We start from the raw sequence: 20950 nt of genomic DNA, 5'->3' as shown, positions 1-20950 counted from the left end.
TCAACAAAGTCATTTCTCAGATCAGGTCCGAGGACTTTTTTGTCACAATGGATCTAAAAGTTGATTATTTCCATGTCTCCATCCTTCCCACTCACAGGAAGTTCCTGACATTTGCTTTCATGGCGAAGCTTACCAATATCAAGTTCTTCCTTTCAGTCTTGGAATTTTACCCCGCACTCTCACAAAGAGTGTGGATTCTGCTGTAGCTTCACTGCGACTCTAGGGCATCCACATACTGAATTATATCAATGATTGGTTGATTTGGTTCAATCAGAGCAGACGACATTGAGATGTCGTTCTTGCCCATATGAAAAAGTTGGGGTTGAGACTAAATGTGTGTTTTCTCCAATACAGGGGAACTCTGGGCATGGTGTGATTTGACCACGATGCAGTCACGGTTGTCCCCTAGTTGGCTCGAGACAATCCTCACTGCAGCCGCTAAAGTCTGAGAAGGCCGGTCACTCACTGTCAAGCAGTTTCAGAAACTACTGGGTTTAAAGGCAGCTGCGTCCAACATGATACCTTTTGGCCTGCTGTACATGAGGCCTCTACAATGGTGGCTCAAGACCAAAGGAGTTCTCTCCGAGGAGAAACCCACTTTGCATGATCAAGGTCACGCGGCGATGCATACGTGCTTAGGACATGTGGAGAAAACCTTGGTTCTTGTCTCAGGGCACGGAAATTCAAGTGACAGATGCGTCCCTCAACAGCTGAGGTGCGGTAATGAGTGGCTACCCTGCTTGTGGTCTGTGAAGCGATCGCCATCTCACTTGGAACATCAACTGCCTGGAGATGCTGGCTGTATTTCGAACTTTGAAGCACTTCCTCTGGACCTAAGAGATCCCAATGCGCTAGTGCACAGAGACAACACAGCGGTGGTCTCTCATATCAACCACTAGTTAGGTCTGTGTTCACACCCCTTGTACAAGCTGGCGCACCAGATTCTTGTGTGGTCCCAGGGCAAAGTCCTTTCATTGAGAGCAGTACATATTCCTGGGCATCAGAATATGGGAGCAGATATCCTGTTGAGGCAGGGGCCAAGGCCAGGGGAATGGAGGCTTCACCCCAGGGTGGTAAAGCAGATATGGAGAATTTTAGGCCAGGCTCAAGTGGTCTTGTTTGAGACTCAATAACATTTCATTGTCCCCTCTGGTTCTTTCTGACTCATCTGGATCTACTGGGGCTGGATGCTATGGTACAGACGTGGCAAGCACTTCATCTGTATGCCTTTACCCCAATTTCTCTGCTCCCGAGAGTTCTGGAGAGAGTGCGCCAGGACGGGGTCCATCTGCTACTAATAGCCCAACTGAACCAAGGTTGTTGAGACCATCGTCCAATCCAGAGCTCCCTCTATAAGAAAACTTTATGCCTTGAAGTGGAAACTTTAACCCAGTTAACTGCTCGGTTGGTATAGTGCTGAAATTCCTGCAGGCCTATCACTCTGTGATTCAGAGCATGGTCAGGCTGGGAGCATTCCCATAGCATTTCCAATACAGCGTCTTGTTCCCTTTGGGAAACCAAGGTGACATACGTAACCTGGAGACGTTTCCCTATATCCCCACTAGGGGTGTGCCCGAAGCCGAATACTTTGTTCGGAAAGGCATGGATAATGGCTTTGACATGAATGATTTTGCTGAATAATATTAGGCTGAGGCTGGCACAGTCACACCTCGTGTTTGATGGATAACAGGTCAGCCAGGGGATCAGTGTCAATATTATAGGCCTACATAAACCTTTAATGTCACTACGCAATAATGAGAGTGTGAAGTGAATGAATGTAAACTTTATGAATGAAATGAGATAAAGGTACAGGCAATTCTGTATTTTAGTTTTTAGAGTACCTGCACTTTTTTGTGCATACTGCCACTTTTGACATTGTTGGTACTCTGAGTAAAAGCTTCAGTGCCTGGGTAATTAGAAATGACACTATATAAATCACACTACCCAGGTGAGATCACCTCTCATCTTAACCAATCACATGAACGTGAAAGCCAAAATAAAATCAGTAGAACTTAAAAGCTAAACTTATGCTATAAAAGAAATATAGGAGCAGGGTTGCTCGTCTTCAGCGTCACCAGCACCAAGCTCCTGACAACTTTTTCAAACTTATTTTTAACATGTTCAGTGAGAAGGATTTAGTCTGTATATGAATTTCAATCTATGCTACATGAACCTTTTCATATAAACTGGAATAAATACAAAACTAGAGTCAAACCAATACTGAAATCAGACATTACAGTCGTGGCCAAAAGACTGCAAATGTGAAAAAAATAATCTACAAATATTGAAGCAGCAAATTTTGCAAAACACAAAATGTATGTCTGCCAAAACTTTGGCAATTAGTGTAGTAATAAATACTTTAGTGAACACATATTTCTATAAATTGTGAAATAAGGTGATTGACATTAATATTTTTATTATAAACATGTCTCCACGTACTATTCAATAAAATTCTAGTGCATGTAATCTATTAAATAACAGCAGAGTGAGCAGGTTTTTTGATATGGCAAGATTAAACTTCTTTTAGTGAATAAAGTACCACATTTCAGCTATGGTTTTGTTAGGGTGAGTACACAAAATGTTATTTTATCCTTGCTTCTAGAAAATCCTCAGTCTATGTGTTTTCTAACAGCTGCTTATGGCCGTAAACATTTAATTTTAACATGGCTTTAAAGCTCCCCTATTATGGGTAATGAAGAGTTTATATTTTGGTTTTGGGAGTCCCCAAGAAATAGATTTAAGCCCCTAAAAACTTTGAACAAAGTTTTTTTTCGTTTTTCGTTTGGGGGCAAAAAGAAGTTCGAAAAGGCTGAGTGACGGTATACTGTTTCCGAACATTCCGACACCCCGCGCTACTGGAGGCGAGGTGTACATTAGTGCAAACATACGAGGTGCAAACATATCCCCTAAATACAACAACGATGAAGTGTAGGCAATCTAGGTGTGAGACGGGCACCAATGGTCAGAATATTATAGACAAAAGAATAATGTTTAGCAGCAGTTCAAGTATGTTTGCAATTTTCTTCACTTTTTTATTAATAAAGTGGAGTCTGTCCGATAACAGAGTAAGAGCTCTGGAATTGATTTAGATGTCACTGCGGCACGTTCTGTGGTGTTTGAACAGTTTGAACTGGTCTCACTCTCATTCCTTTATAAATTAGTGCAACAAATGAAAATTATAAATTGCCCCTGGGACCTTGTTCCAACCAAATTGCTAAAAGAGTTTTTTTTTTTTTATCATAGTAGGGCCTTTTCTGTTGATTTTCATTAATATATGTCTTAGTTCAGGATCTGTCCCTGCTGCTTTCAAACATGCTGTGGTTAGGCCTCTTCTTAAAAAAGAAAACAAATCTGGATCCCTCAGTCCTGTCTAATTTCAGACCAGTTTCCCACCTGCCCTTTCTTTCAAAAGACTTTGGACTCTGGACTTACAACTAGCCTTCATCTGAGCGCAACAATATTCCCTTGTCTACTTTCAAAAGTGTTAGAAAAAGTAGTTTTTATACAATTACATTTATGTTTAGAAATGTAGTGTATCAGACCCCTCACGGATGACTGGTGCGCTCAAATAAAAACCAAAACACAACTAAAAGCCCAGGCCTGGTCCTCTCTCGTCCTTCACTGTCGTCGCTCCAGTTTTATATCCTTCCATCTCCTCCGTGGGCCTCGAGACCGGCGGGTCGAACAGGTGTAGCTCATCTCCAATCACTCCACCGGCCTCGCTCCCACGTCCCTCGGCCCCGCCCCACTCGTCACATACCCCCATCGCCCCTCGCAGGCCGGGGGGTACTCCTGAGACGGCGCTCTACCCCCCCCCCCCCTCTCTCCGGGGGGGACCGCTCACGGGGACCTGCGGGAACCTGGGGGTAGGACAGGCGAGGCGACAGAAAAGGAGATGGAAGGAGGAGCGACAGAGACAAGAGAGGGGAGAGAGGAGAACATTTTAATAATACAAAATAAACACAAAACAGCGCACCAGCCCCTCACGGACGACTGGTGCGCTCAAATAAAAACCAAAACACAACTAAAAGCCCAGGCCTGGTCCTCTTTGGGAGGCGGGAGACGAACTGCTCCAGCACCACTGCATTGATGATGGACTCGGCGTCGCCGTCCCCGGCCAGCAGCCATTTGCGGCACGAGTCCCGGAGCTGCTGCGCCAACACAAAGGGTCGGCCCGGCTCGGCCAGCTCCAGCGACCAGAAACGCTGGCGATGTTGTTCTGGGCTGAGGCCGACCCTCTGGAGGATGGCTCGTCTGAGGTCGGCGTAGACCAGGAGGTTCGGGACGGGTAGTTGTTGGGCCGTCTTCTGGGCCTCCCCCGACAGCAGAGGGATGACCCGGACGGGCCAGCTGTCCATCGGCCACCCACATGCCTCCGCCGTCCGCTCAAACAGGTCCAGAAAAGCCTCTAGATCGTCGGCGGGACCCATCTTGGTGGGCAGGCAGGGCGCTGGGGGAGGCCGTCCCCATCCGTCCCTCCCGGTCCAGCAAGCTCCGGAACAGCTCGCGGTCCTCCTGCTGGACCCGCATCATAGTCTGGAACCGGTGGTCCTGGTCGGTCCGCAGGTCCAGCAGGGCCTGGTGGTGTTCTTGGTGCAGGCCCGCGAGTGATGAAATGATGTCTGCAAACGGCGAGGATGATGTGGCTGAGGGAGTCTGCATGGTGAATGCTCTCCTTCCTCCCGGGTTTCGGCACCACTGTAATGAATTGCAATCTTTGTAATCGTCGGGAAGAAGGAGGCGGGAACCGGCGGACAATCAAATAACAATTTAATACAATACAAAATAAACACAAAACAGCGCACCATCCCCTCACGGACGACTGGTGCGCTCAAATAAAAACCAAAACACAACTAAAAGCCCAGGCCTGGTCCTCTCTCGTCCTTCACTGTCGTCGTTCCAGTTTTATATCCTTCCATCTCCTCCGTGGGCCTCGAGACCGGCGGGTTGAACAGGTGTAGCTCATCTCCAATCACTCCACCGGCCTCCTTCCCACGTCCCTCGGCCCCGCCCCACTCGTCACACTCATTCTCTGAATTATCATTATAAAAATAAAAACAATTCAGAAATGAATTAAAATATAATTATATTTTAAATGTGACACAAATATTTTTTTTTTCTACAATAGCAACAGTGTTTACGACAGCAAGACCACTTTAGCCTGTAAACTCAATAATATCTCTGGAAATAAATGTAAAAATATCAAATGAATAATATACCTGACATCAAAGTGCAGTGTGAAGGAGATGTGACCCTAGTAGATTTCAGGAAAAGGTATGAAATGTCCTCTTGTGTTTGTGTGTGTTCTGCAGTGCAAAGATGCCTCGCAAAGAGAGGATAAAAAAACAAAAAAAGAAGGAGCTGTTTGAGGCAGCTAAAGGCAGTGGATCCCTATCCAGCTGGTTTATGAAGAGCATAACATGTCAGAATAACACATGTAGCCTGTCATCTGTTTACACTGCAAAGGTGCTCAATTTTAGACAACAACTACTACAACAATAATAATAATATAAATCACTATATTCCAGTGTATCAGTTGTTTTGTATCAATATTTAAGGTGGACTTATTGATTAGATGCAAGAATAGTAGTGATGGTTAAAATAATAGATTAATGCTGAAATAGTAAATAGTGCCTTGTTCCTAGATGGACAGGGAGTGGAAAGAAATAGATCAGATGAGGAGATGGAGATAGAGGAAGAAAAAGAGGGAAATGTAGAGGCACGAGCGACAGAAAGAAAGCAGGGAACAGCAAGCATGGAGAAAGAGGCTGGTGAAAAAGAGGGAAATGTAGAGGCACGAGCGACAGAAAGAGAGCAGGGAACAGCAAGTATGGAGAAAGAGGCTGGTGAGAAAGAGGGAAATGTACATGCACGAGCGACAGAAAGAGAGCAGGGAACAGCAAGCATGGAGAAAGAGGCTGGTGAGATCAGGCACACTGCCTTAATCTGGTATTGGTAGAAAGTGCAAAGTCAAATATCTGTTTTGTCAACTTTTTCAATCTAGTTGAAAAACTTTACACTTTTATGGCCAACTCATCAAAATGGCACTCTGCATTTATTGAAATGCAGAAGAGGAAGCACCCCGATCAGCGTCCACTGGAGCTGAAGAAACTGTCAGATATTCGGTGGGCCTGCAGAGAGAGTGCACTTAAAACTCTGGTGAAGGTCCTCCCATCTGTCATGCAGTTCCTTGAGGAAGTGACACAGCAAGATCCCCCAGACTCCTCAGCTGGTGATGCAATGATCCTTCTAAAAAGCATAAATTTTGAGTTCTTTTTGTGTCTGGAGATGACCTGTCCTATCTTCCAGGTGACTGCAGTTGTATCTGATGCATTGCAGCAGAAAGACATGGACCTGGCTGCAGCATACAGCATTGTTGAAAGAGCTTTAAAGAGGCTTGCCTTCAGCAAAATAAAGAAGAATTTTTTGAGAACATTTATAAACAGGCTACAGAGAAGGCTGCATCTGTGGGCCTGGATCCTCCATCTGAGGTCCCTGGTCAAACTAGGAGGAGGAAAGTGCCAGAGAATTTCAAGTTTGCTGCCACATCAGTTAAAACTGACCATGCTTTCCCAACTTTGCTGGAGTACTACCGTGTTAAAGTGTATTACGTTTTTGTGGACACAATGATACAAGAGCTTCAGAGACGCTTTAAAGGAGGAGATAATTCCAAATGGGAAATCTTGCATGCCTTCCATTGCCTGGCAGTCCCAGAGAACTGGAAAACAGCTAGCATTCCAACAGCAGCATTCCAGGCTGTGAAGAAACTGTGCCAGTTCTATAACATTGAAGATGAAGACAAATTGCAGACAGAATTGAAGGTCTTCCATACATCATACTCATGCCCACCACCAGTCAATGTGTCATCTATTCTTTCAGTGGTCAAGGAAAACAATGCACATCTAGTTTTCCCCAACATGACTCAGCTGCTGAAGATATATGGCACACTTCCGGTGTCCACAGCAACTGTGGAACGTTCCTTCTCAAAACTGAAGCTGGTGAAAACCAAACTTCGCAGCCTTTGCAAAGAGGAGAGATTGTCTGACCTTCTTCTGTTGGCCATTGAGAAGGACATTCCAATAAATGACAATGATGTCATTAACATTTTTAGGGACATGTCCAACAGGAAACTTCTGTTATAAGTGCCTACAACTACAACAGAATGAAAAAAAAACACACACACACACACACACCTCTGTCTATATATATATATTTTTTTTCACTCTTACCCCTGCCATGGCCACCATCATCCTATTCCCCAATTAATGTTTTTTTCTCAGATAATAAAACTATATTGTACTGTACGAAACAGGGGTAACGTCGATTTTACTATAATGTTTTCTATGGTTTTTACTATAACAGCTGTTCTTAATTATTCTGTAGAGCAGAGAAGAAAAAGCCATCAGGCTGGGACAACTTAATTTCCTTTTCTTATCCCAGAGTTATTATTAGGTGGAAAGAAAATATGTTTTTAACTTTTAAACTTAAAATTGTCTTTTCTATTCTATTTCTTTTTCAAAACTGCATCACAGCATTTGTTTCCGTCAGTCAGTCAACAGTCAACACAAGTAACGTACCTCCAGACTGAGCTAAACTGGTGTATCTAATATAATTTTAACCTCACTTAGGAACTCATTGCGAGGGTTAAAGTGTTAGTTCACCCAAATAGCAAAATTATGTCATTAATAACTTACACTCATGTTGTTCCAAACCCGTAAGACCTCCGTTTATCTTTGGAACACAGTTTAAGATATTTTAGATTTAGTTTGAGAGCTCTCAGTCCCTCCATTGAAGCTGTGTGAACGGTATACTGTCCATGTCCAGAAAGGTAAGAAAAACATCATCAAAGTAGTCCATGTGACATCAGAGGGTCAGTTAGAATTCAGTCTATTGTCTATTGTTCGTTATCTGGCTCAGCTCGTTGTTCATCTTCAGTTCTCTCTTCACAGCAGTTTTCAAACAGTCAGTGTACTGTTTGAGTACATAAATTACTCCGGGAAATTGGTTTGTTTGAACTCAGAGGGAGTGTCAGCCACATTAAAAAAAGTTAACAGCTTAAGTAATTTGTGGATTAATGCGTATTGGAGACGCGAACCATTTAAAACGATTCAGTTAGATTTGGTGAACTGGTTCAAAAAGATCCGGTTACATCGAATGATTAGTTCGTGAAACCGGATATCAAAAAACTGCTTTGTTTTGAACTCTCTCTCACAACAGACACAGAAGAGAAGACAATGCTGAATAAAGTCATAGTTTTTGCTTTTTTTGGACCAAAATGTATTTTCGATGCTTCAAAAAACTGACCCTCTGATGTCACATGGACTACATTGATGATGTTTTTCTTACCTTTCTGGACTTGGACAGTATACCGTTCACACAGCTTGAATGGAGGGACTGAGAGCTCTTGGACTAAATCTAAAATATCTTAAACTGTGTTCCAAAGATAAATGGAGGTCTTACGGGTTTGGAACAACATGAGGGTAAGTTATTAATGACATAATGTTGCTATTTGGGTGAACTAACCCTTTAATTAAGTGATTGATGGTTGTTCATGTCTATGCAATTTCAGTATTGCTGTAAACTTGGGAGTTTACATTTTCATTCTCTTAAACTCATTCTTCCCTAACATTCTATCTTCCTGCAACGTATGTGAATGTATGAGTGCTTGTGCTTTTGTGTTAAATTAGTTTAAATGTCTTAGATTTATCTAATAAAGTCTTATTCATATTGAAAAGAGGATTATGTTGTGTTTGTGCTTACAAGTTAATGTCTTAAACTGTTCAGTTATAAATTCAGTATAAGAATTAAAATAAATGATGCACTTTGTCAAAGATGAGAGGTTTGGTGAGGAAATGTTTTGGAGTTTTTGTTGTCGTTGTTTTACCATTGCTCCCTGGATCTTTTCCATTTCCAACCGCTTTTCCAGATGTTGAAGCTCCTCCTCAGTTTCTCCAATTCTTCTGAATGTGTTCACTGTATAAATTAATATTGATGAATCTTTGTCAAAGGTGTGTTTGTTCTGTTGTTTGCTCTTTCACCTCTTCTTGTGCTGTTTTAAAATAGCTTGAGTTTGTAAAAATGTACAAATGGTAAAACTTTTACTTTAATAAATTTTGTAATTGATCATTTGAACACGTGTGCTGAACCATGGCCTAGTCACAGATCACTATCAACTACGATCTGCTCCCTTCACTAAAATATCATGGTTCCTAAACATGATAACAAATAATATAGATCAATAATCAACACGTGGTGGACGAAGTACACAAATCAAGTACTTGAGTAAAAGTACATATACGTATAATAAATTATTACTCCAATAAAAGTACTTCTTTTTCAATTTTACTCAAGTGAAAGTACAAAAGTAATTGATTTTTTTTATGTACTTAAGTATAAAATTACTGATATAAATATTTATTTTGCACTTTTATATAGGCTACTTAGTTTACTTTTATATTAGCACATATTTTTTATAATCCTACTGCTCAAAATACCTGGGATTTTCCCAAAATAACCACTATATGGAGTCAAGATATATTTTTGTTGTTGATATGGACTACGTTGATGAGAGTAATGTAGTCATGTTAACTGTGAAGCATAATTATATTTTCATAATGATTTTTTTCCTTCTCAAATCTTGTCTGTGTTGTAAAAAATACCCCTGGCCCAGTGTTGGGGTAGTTACTCAAAAAATGTAATTAGTTACTAGTTACTTCTGTAAATTGTAATGAGATTACTTAACTAGTTACTGCATTTGAAAAGTAAATTCACTACTACTTTACTTTACTTTTTTTTTTTAAAAAGTAGGGATTTTTTTCCAAATTCCGTTTTCCATTTTAATTTTCCTGGATTCAATTTTTTTCTGTCTTATTTTTTCCTCAAATCCTTTTTAATGGTTAAATTTAATTGTATTAATCAAAAAGCATGTCTAATTAATTTAAATCATAAAACATACATTTTCACAGCAATTTATTAAAAGTTTTAAAAAAATTACGTTTAGGGCCCTATGAAATGCTTTATTTTTTCTTCTTCATATGTTTGATTTTTTTTTAGCATGTGTAATTATTTTAATGCATAAAAACAACTTAATTAATTCAATTTTTCTTAAAATAGTCTTATGAAATTTTTTTCCCCTCAGAAATTCTGTTGTGTATTTACATTTTTCTGGTTATCAAATGAAGGCATAAAACATTCATTTAGATTTTCTTTTAAATATTGAAAATTAAGCAAACTTTACGTTTTAGTAAACAAATGGAATTTACTATTAAAAGTAAAACATGGAAGAAATGTTAAGCAAGAGATGCTTTAAAGCGCAAGAAATAGAGGTTTCCCCAATAACAGCTGCAAACAAAGCAGCGCTGAGCTCACAAACGCTGCTTTATCAGGCATATAACATGCAAGTCTTCCTTCAGAAATACAGTGATATAAAAACACCTGTGTCGCGTTTTGATATTTAAACATATAAATGTATGGAATTATTATTATTATTATTATTAAACATGCAGTACGTGCTCATGTTTATTCAACAAAGCCTTTTGGAAAATTGTTTAGTTTTAAAACCGTGGCAAGTCTCCACAAATAAATAAATGTATGGGAAACACATCCCACATCACAACCACCTGAGCCCAACTTCAGTCTACTTATCACCTTAACTTTAACTGCATTTGTAGAAGGCACCGCAGCCAGACCGATATACACAACACAGACCGGAAGTGAACTTAGGGCCAGGCGCGTGCACCCAATGAAACCGTCTATAAGATGACATTTCAGCACTTGACAAACGGAAAACGACTCCTAAGTAGCACTTGAATTCGCAGCTGTGTGATTGCTTTACGTGCAATGTTGGGAAATGCACGTCAAACAATAACGAACGATCGTAAAATTACTCATAGAAAACACTCTTAAGCACTAAGATCAATTGTTATCGGGAAACCCGGCCAAGAACTTTAGACACAGGCAAACACGGCATGTGTAATGCAGGAAAGCGCGTTCCTATAGTCTAGTAAAGTAGTATAGTTAACAGTATTATTAGTGTAATGCGTTACTGTACTTCGTTATCCAAAAAAGTAATAGTTACTGTAATACGTTACTTTGTAAGTCGTTACCGCCAACACTGCCCTGGCCACATGCCCTCAGAGGGCATCACTTCCCACTTTGATAATTACTGTAGTTACCATGTTCTGAACATCACATCCTTTCTTTCCCCCCCAGATGTAATCTATCTAGGTGGTTCAGTAAAAATATTTGGACTTTTTTATATCTAAAAATTACCTAAATTTAGCACCAGCAAGCTTGTTAGCTAGACAGTTTGCATAAGCCTACAATATTTACTTATTTTCAGTATGGTTATGAATAAACATTTATATCTGTATACCCAGCTAGTTAATCCAGACAATATAAAAATGTATGCTGTTGATAAATAATATAAAAACAGACATCACACTTAACATTTAAATAAAATCTGTGTTATTTTAATGTTTCTTTTTTTATCTAAAATACAGAGACATTGATTGATGTGTCTGCATTCAAGCATTTCAGTGGGCTTGAATAGATCACCGTTTACAGCAGTAAGTTCACAAACAACGGACAGTTTTGACATAAATATGATTTTTCAGTGACAATAATTAATCCTAAAATTCGACATTAGTAACTTTTTACAGCAACTTTTTTGTAACTTTTTGTAACTTTTTTACAGTGTCAGTCGCGCGTGCGCTCACAACAGCTCCCGGTTCTTACTTGTGAATTCAGTTCACTAAAGAATCGCACTAAACGGTTCATTTGAATCAGTGAGTTGTCAACTCGAGAACAACTGCAATCGGATCATTATAATTTGCGAATGAATCATTTGGTGCGATTTGCAAACTGATTTAAAAGGTTCATTGAAAAGTATCAGTTTGTTCTTGAATCACCGCTTCTGCATGTCGCAGCACGTGATATATTATAAGGAGTAACAATCTGTTTTATGAAATGTAGAGAAGTAAAATGTATGATCTTATGCTTTGGAATGTATTGAAGTAAAAGTAAAAGTTACTCAAAATGAAACTACTTCAGTAAAGTACAGATACTTAAAAAATTTACTTAAGTACAGTAAGTCAAGTCAAGTCACCTTTATTTATATAGTGCTTTAAACAAAATACATTGCATCAAAGCAACTGAACAACATTCATTAGGAAAACAGTGTCAATAATGCAGAATGATAGTTAAAGGCAGTTCATCATTGAATTCAGTGATGTCATCTCTGTTCAGTTAAATAGTGTCTGTGCTGCGTTCGACACCATAGATCATGCCATACTCATAGATCGATTACAAAACTATACAGGTATTCAAGGGCAGGCTCTAAGATGGTTAAGATCCTACCTGTCCGATCGCTACCATTTTGTTTACTTAAATGGGGTGTCATCTCATTTATCATCAGTAAAATATGGAGTGCCACAAGGATCCGTCCTAGGTCCCCTTCTATTTTCAATATACATGTTGCCCCTTGGTAATATTATTAGAAAATACGGAATTAGCTTCCACTGTTATGCTGATGATACTCAGCTATATATCTCAACGAGACCAGATGAAACTTCCCAATTATCTAAGCTAACAGAGTGTGTTAAAAATGTAAAAGATTGGATGACAAATAATTTTCTCCAATTAAATTCGGATAAGACAGAGATATTAATTATTGGACCAAAAAACACTAAACAGAATCTTGTAGATTACAATCTGCAACTAGACGGATGTACTGTTACTTCCTCTACAGTCAGAAATCTGGGTGTTATATTGGACAGCAATTTGTCTTTTGAAAATCATATTTCCAATGTTACAAAAACCGCATTCTTCCATCTTAGAAACATTGCCAAGCTACGAAACATGTTATCTGTTTCTGATGCAGAAAAGCTAGTTCATGCTTTCATGACCTCTAGACTGGACTATTGTAATGGACTTCTAGGTGGTTGTCCTGCTTCGTCAATAAACAAGCTACAGGTAGTCCAAAATGCAGCAGCTAGAGTCCTTACCAGGTCAAGAAAATATGATCATATTACCCCAATTTTACAGTCTCTGCACTGGCTACCTATTAAGTTCCGTATCAGTTACAAATTATCATTACTTACCTATAAGGCCCTAAATGGTTTAGCTCCTGCGTACCTAAATAGCCTTCTACCACGCTACAACCCATCACGCACCCTAAGGTCACAAAACGCTGGACTTTTGGTAGTTCCTAGGATAGCAAAGTCCACTAAAGGAGGTAGAGCTTTTTCACATTTGGCTCCCAAACTCTGGAATAGCCTTCCTGATAATGTTCGGGGTTCAGACACACTCTCTCTGTTTAAATCTAGATTAAAAACGCATCTCTTTCGCCAAGCATTCGAATAATGTATCTCTTAAATTGTGAATGTAGTTGCATCTGCATTTTTATTCTTTAGCTTGGGTTAAACTAATTTTACTTTGTTGGATCAGCAGCTATGCTAATGATGTCTCTATTTTGTTTCTATGTTTTGCCACGGGATTTACATCCCGTGGTAACTAGGATTTACACAAGCTCCAGTCTGGATCCAGAACACCTGAGAAGAGATGATGCTGACCCTCAGAGGACCCCAGATGATGCTAACCTTGAATCAACAAACAGAACTAACAATTATTGCTACATGTGTGACTGCATCCTATAATTACTATTAATTAATAATATTGATAGTTCATCATCTAGCTGACTACGTCTTGTATTATTATTATTATTATTTTTATTTTTCTAAAATCCTGTCAAACGTGCACAAACTACTAGCTACTACTAAATATTGTTGAAACATAATTTTCTGTAAAGTTGCTTTGTAACGATTTGTATTGTAAAAAGCGCTATACAAATAAACTTGAATTGAATTGAAAAAAAAAAGTCTGTTCATTTATTTGCAATCAAGTCAACGATATCGCTGTAGATGAAGTGACCCCAACTAAGCAAGCCAGAGACGACAGCGGCAAGGAACCGAAACTCCACCGGTGACAGAATGGAGAAAAAAACCTTGGGAAAAACCAGGCTCAGTTGGGGGGTCAGTTCTCCTCTGACCAGACGAAACCAGTAGTTCAATTCCAGGCTGCAGCAAAGTCAGATTGTGCAGAAGAATCATCTGTTTCCTGTGGTCTTGTCCTGGTGGTCGTCTGAGACCAGGTCTTTACAGGGGATCTATATCTGGGGCTCTAGTTGTCATGGTCTCCGCTGTCTTTCAGGGCAGTAAAGGTCCTTTCTAGGTGCTGATCCACCATCTGGTCTGGATACGTACTGGATCCGGGTGACTGCAGTGACCCTCTGATCTGGATACAGACTGGATCTGGTGGCTACGGTGACCTCGGAATAAGAGAGAAACGGACAAAAATTTGCGTAGATGCCGTTCTTCTAATGATGTAGCAAGTACATACGGTGTTATGGGAAGTGTTCCCGGTTCCGGTTTACCTAATTAATGCAGCCTAAAAATCCTTTAACGGATTTGGATATTAAAAGCATATTAGTATGTTATGTGGAAGCCAGGTTAAAGAGATGGGTCTTAAATCTAGATTTAAACTGCAAGAGTGTGTCTGCCTCCCGAACAATGTTAGGTAGGTTATTCCAGAGTTTAGGCGCCAAATAGGAAAAGGATCTGCCGCCCGCAGTTGATTTTGATATTCTAGGTATTATCAAATTGCCTGAGTTTTGAGAACATAGCGGACGTAGAGGATTATTATGTAAAAGGAGTTCATTCAAATACTGAGGTGCTAAATCATTCAGGGCTTTATAAGTAATAAGCAATATTTTAAATCTATACGATGTTTGATAGGGAGCCAGTGCAGTGCTGACAGGACCGGGCTAATATGGTCATACTTCCTGGTTCTTGTAAGAACTCTTGCTGCTGCATTTTGGACTAGCTGTAGTTTGTTTACTAAGCGTGCAGAACAACCACCCAATAAACCATTACAATAATCTAACCTTGAGGTCATAAATGCATGGATTAACATGTCTGCATTTGACATTGAGAGCATAGGCCGTAATTTAGATATATTTTTGAGATGGAAAAATGCAGTTTTACAAATGCTAGAAACGTGGCGATCAAATAGCACACCTAGGTTCCTAACTGAAGACGAAGAATTGACAGAGCAGCCATCAAGTCTTAGACAGTGTTCTAGGTTAAATACAAGCAGAGTTTTTAGGTCCTATAATTAACACCTCTGTTTTTTCAGAATTTAGCAGTAAGAAATTACTCGTCATCCAGTTTTTTATATCGACTATGCATTCCATTAGTTTTTCAAATTGGTGTGTTTTACCGTGCCGCAAAGAAATATAGAGCTGAGTATCAATGTCAATGTCAATGTCACCTTTATTTATATAGCGCTTTAAACAAAATACATTGCGTCAAAGCAACTGAACAACATTCATTAGGAAAACAGTGTCAATAATGCAAAAATGATAGTTAAAGGCAGTTCATCATTGGATTCAGTTATGTCATCTCTGTTCTGTTAAATAGTGTCTGTGCATTTATTTGCAATCAAGTCAACGATATCGCTGTAGATGAAGTGTCCCCAACTAAGCAAGCCAGAGGCGACAGCGGCAAGGAACCGAAACTCCATCGGTGACAGAATGGAGATTAAAACCTTGGGAGAAACCAGGCTCAGTTGGGGGGCCAGTTCTCCTCTGACCAGACGAAACCAGTAGTTCAATTCCATGCTGCAGCAAAGTCAGATTGTGCAGAAGAATCATCTGTTTCCTGTGGTCTTGTCCTGGTGCTCCTCTGAGACAAGGTCTTTACAGGGGATCTGTATCTGGGGCTCTAGTTGTCCTGGTCTCCACTGTCTTTCAGGGATGTAGAGGTCCTTTCTAGGTGCTGATCCAGCATCTGGTCTGGATACGTACTGGATCCGGGTGACTGCAGTGACCCTCTGATCTGGACACAGACTGGATCTGGTGGCCACGTTGACCTCGGAAGAAGAGAGAAACAGACAAATATGAGCGTAGATGCCATTCTTCTAATGATGTAGCAAGTACATAGGGTGTTATGGGAAGTGTTTCCGGTTCCGGTTTACCTAATTAATGCAGCCTAAAAATCCTTTAACGGATTTGGATAATAAAAGCATATTAGTATGTTATGTGTATGCCAGGTTAAAGAGATGGGTCTTTAATCTAGATTTAAACTGCAAGAGTGTGTCTGCCTCCCGAACAATGTTAGGTAGGTTATTCCAGAGTTTGGGCGCCAAATAGGAAAAGGATCTGCCGCCTGCAGTTGATTTTGATATTCTAGGTATTATCAAATTGCCTGAGTTTTGAGAACGTAGCGGACGTAGAGGATTATAATGTAAAAGGAGCTCATTCAAATACTGAGGTGCTAAACCAATCAGGGCTTTATAAGTAATAAGCAATATTTTAAAATCTATGCGATGCTTGATAGGGAGCCAGTGCAGTGTTGACAGGACCGGGCTAATATGGTCATACTTCCTGGTTCTAGTAAGAACTCTTGCTGCTGCATTTTGGACTAGCTGTAGTTTGTTTACTAAGCGTGCAGAACAACCACCCAAAAAAGCATTACAATAATCTAACCTTGAGGTCATAAATGCATGGATTAACATTTCTGCATTTGACATTGAGAGCATAGGCCGTAATTTAGATATATTTTTGAGATGGAAAACTGCAGTTTTACAAATGCTAGAAACGTGGCTTTCTAAGGAAAGATTGCGATCAAATAGCACACCTAGGTTCCTAACTGATGACGAAGAATTGACAGAGCAACCATCAAGTCTTAGACAGTGTTCTAGGTTATTACAAGCAGAGTTTTTAGGTCCTATAATTAACACCTCTGTTTTTTCAGAATTTAGCAGTAAGAAATTACTCGTCATCCAGTTTTTTATATCGACTATGCAATCCATTAGTTTTTCAAATTGGTGTGTTTCACCGGGCTGCGAAGAAATATAGAGCTTAGTATCATCAGCATAACAGTGAAAGCTAACACCATGTTTCCTGATGATATCTCCCAAGGGTAACATATAAAGCGTGAAGAGTAGCGGCCCTAGTACTGAGCCTTGAGGTACTCCATACTGCACTTGTGATCGATAGGATACATCTTCATTCACTGCTACGAACTGATGGCGGTCATATAAGCACGATTTAAACCATGCTAATGCACTTCCACTGATGCCAACAAAGTGTTCAAGTCTATGCAAAAGAATGTTGTGGTCAATTGTGTCAAATGCAGCACTAAGAGCCAATAAAACTAAAAGAGAGATACAACCACGATCAGATGATAAGAGCAGATAATTTGTAACTCTAAGGAGAGCAGTCTCAGTCAGTACTATGATACGGTCTAAATCCTGACTGGAAATCCTCACATATACCATTTTTCTCTAAGAAGGAATATAATTGTGAGGATACCACCTTTTCTAGTATCTTGGACAGAAAAGGGAGATTCGAAATTGGTCTATAATTACATAGTTCTTTGGTGTCAAGTTGTAGTTTTTTGAGGAGAGGCTTAATAACAGCCAGTTTGAAGGTTTTGGGAACATATCCTAATGACAATGAGGAATTAATAATAGTCAGAAGAGGATCTATGACTTCTGGAAGCACCTCTTTTAGGAGCTTAGATGGTATAGGGTCTAACATACATGTTATAGGGTCTAACATACATGGTGTTGGTTTAGATGATTTAACAAGTTTATACAATTCTTCCTCTCCTATAGTAGAGAATGAGTGGAACTGTTCCTCAGGGGGTCTATAGTGCACTGTGTGATATGATACTGTATCTGACAGCTGAATGGTTGCAATTTTATCTCTAATAGTATCGATTTTAGAAGTAAAGTAGTTCATAAAGTCATTACTGCTGTGGTGTTGGGAAATGTCAACACTTGATGAGGCTTTATTTTTCGTTAATTTAGCCACTGTATTGAATAAATACCTGGGGTTATGTTTGTTTTCTTCTAAAAGAGAAGAAAAGTAATCGGATCTAGCAGTTTTTAATGCTTTTCTGTAGGATATGTTACTTTCCCGCCAAGCAATACGAAATACCTCTAGTTTTGTTTTCCTCCAGCTGCGCTCCATTTTTCAGGCTGCTCTCTATAGGGTGCGAGTATGCTCATTATACCATGGTGTCAAACTGTTTTCCTCAACCTTCCTTAAGCGTAAAGGAGCAACTGTATTTAAATTGCTAGAAAAGAGAGAGTCCATAGTTTCTGTTACATCATCAAGTTCTGAGGTTTTGGATATGCTAAGGAATTTGGATACATCAGGAAGATAACTTAAAAAGCAGTCTTTTGTGTTAGAAGTGATGGTTCTTCCATACTTGTAACAAGAAGTAGGATTTACAATTTTGGCTATATGAAGTTTGCACAGAACTAAATAATGATCTGAGATATCATCACTTGGCTGAATAATTTTAACACCATCAACATCAATTCCATGTGACAGTATTAAATCTAGAGTATGATTTCGACAATGAGTAGGTCCTGAAACGTGTTGTCTAACACCAATAGAGTTCAGAATGTCTATAAATGCTGATCCCAATGCATCGTTTTCATTATCAACATGGATATTAAAATCACCAACTATTAAGACTTTATCTGCAGCCAGAACTAACTCGGATGTAAAATCACCAAACTCTTTAATAAAGTCTGTATGGTGCCCTGGTGGCCTGTATACAGTAGCCAGTACAAACATAACAGAGGATTTATCATTAACATTTGTTTCTCTGGATAATGTTATATGAAGCACCATTACTTCAAACGAGTTATACTTGTAGCCTGCTCTCTGAGAGATCCTGAAAACGTTGTTATAAATTGAAGCAACACCTCCACCTTTGCCTTTTAGACGCGGCTCATGTTTATAACAGTAATCTTGGTGGGTGGACTCATTTAAAATAATGTAATCATCAGGTTTTAGCCAGGTTTCTGTCAAACGGAGTACATCTATATTATGATCAGTGATCATATTATTTACAAAAAGTGTTTTCGTAGAAAGGGATCTGATATTCAATAAGCCAAGCTTCATCATTTGTTTATCCATATTGCTTCTGTTTTTTATTTGTTGAACCTCAATTAAATTGTTAATCTTAACTTGGTTTGGACGTTTTTTGTTTTTTCTAGTTCGGGGAACAGACACAGTCTCTATAGTGTGATATCTAGGTGAAAAAGTCTCTATGTGCTGAGAATTAACTGACCTCTGTGATGGGAGGCGGCTAGCAGACGGTCGGTTTAGCCAGTCTGTCTGCTTCCTGACCTGGGCCCCAGTTAGTCAAGTATAAACACGAAGACTATTTGCCAAATTTCTAGAGAGAAGAGTGGTGCCACCCCAGGAGGGATGAAGAGCATCTCTTTTAAGCAGGTCAGGTCTGCCCCAAAAGCTTGTCCAATTGTCTATGAAACCTATGTTATTCTGTGGGCACCACTTAGACATCCAGCAATTGAGTGATGACAATCTGCTATCCATCTCATCACCACGGTAAGCAGGGAGTTCACACACCTCTTTAATGTTATTTTTAGTGATCTCCGACTGGCGAAGTCGAACATCATTAGCGCCGGCATGAATAACAATCTTACTGTATTTACGTTTAGCATTAGCCAGCACTTTTAAATTTGCCAAGATGTCAGGCGCTCTGGCTCCCGGTAAACATTTGACTATGGTGGCTGGTGTCTCTATATTCACGTTCCGTACAATAGAATCACCAATAACTAGAGCACTTTCATCAGGTTTCTCAGTGGGTGCATCACTGAGTGGGGAGAACCGGTTTAATGTTTTGATCGGAACAGAAGAGCGGTGTTTTGACCCACGACTACGCTGCCTCACCGTCACCCAGTTGCCCTGCTGCAAGGGCTCTGTTTCCGGAACCGAACAATGTACAGGAATCCCTGAGCTAGACGCATCCAAAGCCATATCTAGAGCCCTAACATTCTTACTGTCCTCAATTAAAGTTTGGATGCGTGTCTCTAATTCTGAAATCTTCTCTGTCTGCCTAACTATTTCCCTGCATTTATCACATGTGAATCCCTCATCAGCGACAGAGATAGATAAACTGTACATGTGGCAAGAGGTGCAAGAAACAATGATAGGAGAAGCCATTACTCACCGTGCTTGATGAAACTTCTTACTGCGGTTGTTTGATGAACTTGTGAAAAACTGGAGCGAGAGGAGAAAAGAATACAGCGATAGGTTCGAATGAAGACGCTAATGACAAGCTAACGAGTGCTAACGCTTTGCAGGTGTACTGCACTCACGGAAATAAAATAAAAGTGAATGATCAAAGTTAATCTGATAAGATTGATCGATAATATCAGAAATATGGTGTGAATTAAGTTATATTTTACCACTTTAAAAAACAGAGAGTGATAGTAAGATAAAGATTCTAGAGAAAAAATAAAATAAAAACAGCTACACGGAGCTACGATTTGCTACAGAAGGCCAACAGGAAGTAGAGAAAACACTGTCCAACAGTCATCCAACTGTTTAATTAACAGTAATTAAAGCAAAAGGAGCCCCTACCAAGTATTGAGTACATGTACAGTAAATTAACATACTTTCCAGAAGGCCAAATTCACTAAATGTTTTATTATTATTATTGGTTTTATGAAGACTTCTAATTTGTTGAGATGGGTTTTTGTTGGGTGTTTGTTAAATGTGTGCCAAAATCATCACAATTAAAAGTGCCAAAGACTTAACCTACTTCAGTCTGTGTGCCTTGAATTTATTTAATACATGAGTTTCACAATTCTTGTAAACATTTATCTACCCTCTAAGGCTTTCTGGTAGAACTTCTCCCCCAGTGAGAAACCTGTTGAATGTGGCTTAGCTGGAGATTCTCAAAAGATGAGTGGGTCCTGACATGTGTTGTCTAATTCCAGAGGTGGAAAGAGTACGGAAATATTCTACTCAAGTAAAAGTACCATTACATTAATAAAATTTTACTTAAGAACAAGTAAAAGTACCAGTCTAAAAATCTACTCAAGTAAAAAGTATCTAATTTAA

The sequence above is a fragment of the Carassius carassius genome, chromosome 3 (assembly GCF_963082965.1).
Source record: "Carassius carassius chromosome 3, fCarCar2.1, whole genome shotgun sequence".
Lineage (NCBI taxonomy): Eukaryota > Metazoa > Chordata > Actinopteri > Cypriniformes > Cyprinidae > Carassius > Carassius carassius.
This window is presented reverse-complemented; position numbering follows the sequence as displayed.